Below are 6,224 nucleotides of genomic sequence, written 5' to 3' on the forward strand. Positions count from 1 at the left end.
CGTTTGCAAGGCCGTAGCCTAGCAAAAATGGTAATAGCCTGGTCCGTAGGCCATTCCGTCAAGATGCACACTGATTATGCATCATCGGGTCCGCGACATTGCATAGTGATGCCTAAGAATCAAATGCCCTATTTGCAAGGATACAAATATATAAATGAGCCTTAGGCATCATTTATACTCTTCCGGCTAAGCTATGCAGCTTACTTGGTACATAGTCCGCATATGCACCTTCAACCAAGTATCCCTCCCTATATATATATCTTAATGGAATTTCTACAAGTATGTTTAAGGGAGAAAATTGACATGCTTGCTTCACTGTTCATCACAATGATTGCGTTATTTCGCAACGATTGTGTTACTTCGCAATGATTTCTTTACTTCGCAATGATTGTGTTTATTCGCAATGATTGCGTTACTTCGCAATGATTGTGTTCATTCGAAAAGATTTCTTTACTTCACAATGATTGATTTACTTTGCAATGGTTGCGTATAATGATTGCGCAACACTCGTTCGGCCAGCCCTCTCTGGCCTTATGCACAATGATTGTGCGATATTGGCTCTAGGCCAATAACTTTCGTAATGCGCAATTATTACGCTGCAAGCTCAAGGCCACCTATCCAACTGGCCTAATGCATCATGATGATGCAACATTGACCCTTGGCCAAATTCCAAACATAATGTACCATTTTGGCGCGACATTGGCCTTAAGCCAATCTACTGCGTACCACGCAACAGAAGCTTTAGATGAAGCTTCATCTCAGGCCATGGCGCATCTTTTAGCATGCGCCATGCTAAAAACACATGGTCTTACAACTGGTTGCGTCAACGAGCATATCAATATTAGGCAAAGGAAAGTCATCCTTTGGGAAACATTTATTCAGGTTCCTGAAGTCCACACAACACCCAATCTGACCATTTTTCTTCTTTATTGGGACAATGTTCGCCAGCCACGTTGGATGTTGAATGGGCTTAATGAATCCAGCTGTTAGTAATTTCTGGATCTCGACCTTGATTTGTTCCTCAACATTATGTCTGAATTGCCTGGGCGATTGCTTGACTGGTTTGGAGCCTGGAGTGATGTGCAAATGGTGAGTGACTAGCTTGTCATCTAGACCAGGCATCTCCTCATACGTCCAAGAAAAGATGTCTTGATATTCTTTTAACAGGCATATCATTCCTTCTCGTTCCTCTGGTGACAGAGCAGAGCTGATTAAGATTGGTCTTGGGTTCTCGTCTGTTTCGATGTTGGTAGTATCCATATCATCAGTTGTGGAGTCCGTGCCATCTTGTAGTTACCGTGGTGCATCTTGGATCTCTTCGTCGAACGACTGCTCGCTCTGACATGATTCGTCGGGGTGGGGAGGCTCGTCATAAACCTCCCCTGTTAATTGCTAATATTTGCATCGAAGATAAATGAACCTTCCTTCCGCATCATAACTTGTGATAAAATTGGATCTCTTATGGGTCGTACCTTGATCCTGGTGACGCTTGAGTGGTGTAACAGACGTCCTGATCAGTTCGTCACTTGGAGATGACAGTCTGTCAACAGACTTCTCAATAGATTTCCATCCGGGAGTGGAGTACTGTAAATTTTGCTCGAAGGTTCGGGGGTCCTTCTTGGTAATTCCAGTAACTCAGCGTCGCAAACCAGAGCGTAAGGGGAAACTGATGCTGTTATGCAGACGATTTTGTTGTTGAGCAAAGCTTTCATGCATTGATGGTATGTTGAAGGAACCACCTTATTGTCATGGAGCCATGGTCTTCCAAGTATCATGTGATAATCAGGATCTTTCTCGATCACATGAAACTTGACTGTAGATTGAATAGGTCTCACCTTCATATCCACATAGACGTATCCGTATCTATGACTCTGGCTACCTTCAAATCCTGTCATCAATATGGGATGATGCACAATCTTGTTCTTCGGGAGCTTGGCTTCCTTGAGAGTCTTCATGGTGATGAGATTTTTCGAAGCGCCCGTATCAACAAGATCTCTCTTGAATTCAGACTTTTTGATGAAAGCGTTTACATACAGAGCCATGTTATGTCCTGCTTCCGCCATTCGGTCTTCTTCGGTGAAGGTGATGTTGTTGATCGAATGTTCAGATGCCATGGAAACTTCTTCAACTACGAGGGATGATGGAATTATCTGCGCATCAAATGATATCTGATTGAGTGCAACAAACGTGTTGATACGTTGGTCTTTGGATAAGTGTAGGAGTTCACGGAGATTCTTGATTAAATATGCAACTTCCTGATCCACCGGCTTCTCATAGGTAGTGAAACTGCTGGCTTGATGATGATCATCGGTTGATGGGTTGTCCCTTGGTGCTGGAATTTCTGAAGCAGAGGTACTGTTCAAATTCGACGTCAGCCTGATGAGAAAATTAAATATGTTGTTCATTGTCTCTTTCATCAGGTCCACGTTCCTGGTGTGAATCTCCTGGACTCGTGCCAACTCGGTCAGAGTTGGGACCTCTTGATAGACACATTTTTGTGTCCGATTTGTCTCGATTCTATATATTGTTAGGGCTCATTTTTGTACTTATTATGGTGTTTTATTTATTTGTAGGTATTTTTGGCCAATAAACATTTTTGGAAAAAATTGGCTCGAAAAGTTGTCGGAAAGCACTCGGAGGACATTTGCTATTCGGACTTTCACTTTGGATAAGGGGTAACCTAATTACTAAGGGGAATCCCATTTCCAGACAGTTGCTAATCGCACCCCTACTCTGGATAAGGGGAAACCATCTTCAACATTTCAAAAACCAGGTTTTGGCGGGAAAATAGGTGCAGTGAAGAACAGTTTTGGAAATCGTGATTTGGAGGAGTTTGAGGTCGATTAAACCTCTGATTTTCATAGGATAGACTCCTTCTGGGTCTAGGAATCTGATATGGGTGTTTAAATCGATTAGACTGGGCTCAATCGACGGATTTTTCTCACAACAGAAAATATGGAAAGTCACGTGTGTGACCTGTTTTAGGGAATTTTAGAGAGATTAAAGTGCTGTAAGCTTTACCAAATATTTGTATATATCTAAGGAAGAGTTTAGAATAAAAAGGAAAGCTCAGAAACGCGTAGAAATTCTAAAACAAGAAATTGCCGCAACTTGGCCGTGAAGAGAAGGAAAGAGATTTTGGAAGATTTGGGAGAGATTTAATCGGTATTTTTTATATAAATAGATGTCTTGGGTCATATAGAAGAGGTGTAGAGAGTTTGGGAACCTAAGGAGAGCCAGATAAGAAGAAATCAGAGCTTTACCAAACTCTGTTTCTGCTGCTGCTGAAGAGGAAGAACGCGAAGAACATTGACGCACGGGAAACAGTCGCAGAACAGTGTCGTTGTTTAACAGCTGAAGAACACTAAGCTGTGCAGGGCAGTCGTATTTTAGGGTATTAAAATCAGCGACAAAGCAACAGTAGTTACAACAGTTTTCTGTAACAATTCCATTGTAACAGCTGTTTTGCAACACCAATACGCTGTTGCAAACAGTCTGTGTTATTACTTTTCACTCTTTTAATCATCTTTTGAGCAACAAACACATATTTTGAGATCATGATTATTATGAGGAGCTAAACCCCATTGCTGTGGCGATAGAGGAAGCTATTTTTCCAACAAAAAGTGGTAAATTTTATTTTATCTTTTTATTTGCAATAATTATATGATTATTTGCCTTGAACTATTATTGAATATGATTTTTATTTGAGTGATTGTGATCTATTTTGATGTCTTATGCTTAGTTTTAAGACTTTTGATGCTTCATACTTGGTATTTACAATTACTACTTTTGAAAATCTACTTGTTGCAATATTTTAGAATCAAATTAAACGAGAAAATTTCATAAATATAAGTATTGGTTTAATCACTTTGAACTTGGAAAATAGTGGAATCTTAGCCTCGGTGTTTCTTTTAATATTGATATCATCTTTGATTGAGTTTGCTATAATTTTTAGTGAGTTTTCTATTTTAATATTAGAATTTAAGTCTAATTAATATCCTTCACAAGTCTGAGAACGAACCACTTTTACCACTATCTACAAATCACATCAATTTTTGGAGCTGCCGACGCGGACTTGTTTTAGGGTTTTATATTTATTTATTTTTTATTTTTTATTTTTGTCTTTTTTATGTTTTTGGGTATTTATCTTGTGTCTACAGGTTCTGGATCATAAAGAAAATTGAGCAAAGGAGTTTGGTGATTTCATAAAGACTTGGAGCTAAAGATTAAAGCAAAAAGAACAGAAAAGAAGACAATTTTATTTTAGACAATTTTAGTTTAGGGTTTGTTTATTTTATTTAAAAAAATGTATTAGGGTTTATTATTTTTGTAATTTTTCTTTATTTTTTTGGACTTTTGGACTTTGGGACATTATTTTTTTTTATTACCCTACGGAAGGGTACTTTAAATATAAACTGTTTGCAGAGAAGGAGGACAATTACGATATTGTCTTTGCACCTTGGGTTCGTACATTAGACATCGGAGTCAGTGGCCCGAGTCGACTACAACCGATTCATCCCCCCTATGGAACGAGAGGTAAGACTCTAAACACTCGTGAATCCCCTGTCAGCGAGTTACTGGACTCCTTCGTATGCATATATGTTGAGGACTGAACACGGACATTTATTTTTCTAGTAAAGGGCAAGGCCTAGCCATACAAGATAAGGGTTCGTACTTCATCACCGTTCTCTTCTTGCCCACTTTAGGAACACGTAACTTACGCGAACCTAAGCCTAAAACTTTGACTAGAACGAGACCGATAGGGTAACGAGCTTAACAGGAAAGTCATTCGAAAAATATTGGTTACTCTTTTAAGTATACTTCGAAGTTCTTGACGGTTTCTGTAAGTTGAATATGTGACTGCGCCGCCTTGTAATACCGGTGAGGCCTTGGGTATCAAAGTTCCACCGAGCTTCCCTCGCCTCTATTCAACTTACGTTAACGCGGATTGATTCCAGAGAGGTTTGCTTAAATTGTAACGAATTCCCGTTCGAAGGATTAGAAGCTGGTCTAGAAACAATCTAAGTGGAGCCATCATGCTTTTTGTTTGCTAGAAATCAATAGGTTTGATTTGGTAGAGTCGGCCTTGATCTGTGTTTGCTTACCCTTCCAATTTAGAAAATTCTATTGTATGCCTGAACGTAAAAGAGACTCACTAGGTAGATTTGTTAAAGAGAAACTTAGTAGTTCAAAGCGTCTCGATTACCTTAATCTAGAAAGTCCGACTTTTGAAGAGTCTGTTTTTGAACGTCCTTTGACTGAGGAGAGAATCCTTGTTGCTCCGATAGCGCCAGAAATGGCAACTTTGAAAGCTTTGTTGAATCCAACTAGGACTACCCGTCCTTCGTGTATTAAGTTAGCTAAAACGGAGGCACCCTATGAACTGAAACCTGGGACCTTACAGTTGCTCCCAATTTTTTTAGGGAAAGAAAATGAAAACCCTTATTACCATGTTAGGGATTTTGAGGAAATTTGTAGTACTCTAAGAATTAGAGGCTTAGATGATGATGCTTTGAAACTTAGGTTATTCCCATTTTACCTGAAAGATAAGGCCAAGTCGTGGCTGTATAGTTTGGACTCCGAGTCAATTGAGACATATGAACAACTTACATCTGCCTTTTTCAATAAGTTTTTCCCTAGGCACAAAACATCGTCTATTAGGACGCAAATATGCACATTTTCACAACAAGAGGGAGAATCTTTATATAGGTATTTGGAAAGGTTCAATGATTTATTATCCCAGTGTCCTCATCATGGTTTAGAAAAGGTTAGGCTAGTTCAGATCCTTTATGAGGGTTTAGATTATTCCACAACGACCATGGTTGAGTCTCTATGCACTGGTGGATTTGAAAACCAAACTGTTGATGCGGCGATGGAATTTTTTAATGAAATCGCCGAAAAAACCCAGCAATGGGAAAATAGTAGGGCACCCCAGAAAACAATTCTTTTAAGTAGAGGAAACGTTAATAGGGTAGAAGGAGGCTATGAATCAGATGCCAAAATTGCTGCTATAGCAAAAAGGTTAGAAGCCTTAGAAGTGGGCCAGACTAGTGGTAGAGTGGAGCCTTTTTGGGAAGGCCAGAATATTGAAGAGCAGGCCAATGCTCTTTATAATAACACTAGATTTGATAACCGTCAAAAGATTGACCCATATTCAGAAACCTATAATCCTGGTTGGAGAAACCATCCGAACCTTTCGTGGTCTAAGGGCCAAAGTCAAGGTC

At 39.5% G+C, this 6,224-nt stretch overlaps 1 pseudogene; it reads right to left on the bottom strand.

Moving 5' to 3' along the window:
- Positions 1–5,660: 5,660 nt before the first annotated feature.
- On the bottom strand, positions 5,661–5,760 carry LOC113325516 (annotated as a pseudogene).
- Positions 5,761–6,224: the final 464 nt, after the last annotated feature.

This window comes from Papaver somniferum, chromosome 11, assembly GCF_003573695.1.
Source record: "Papaver somniferum cultivar HN1 chromosome 11, ASM357369v1, whole genome shotgun sequence".
In the NCBI taxonomy this organism is placed as follows: Eukaryota; Viridiplantae; Streptophyta; class Magnoliopsida; order Ranunculales; family Papaveraceae; genus Papaver; species Papaver somniferum.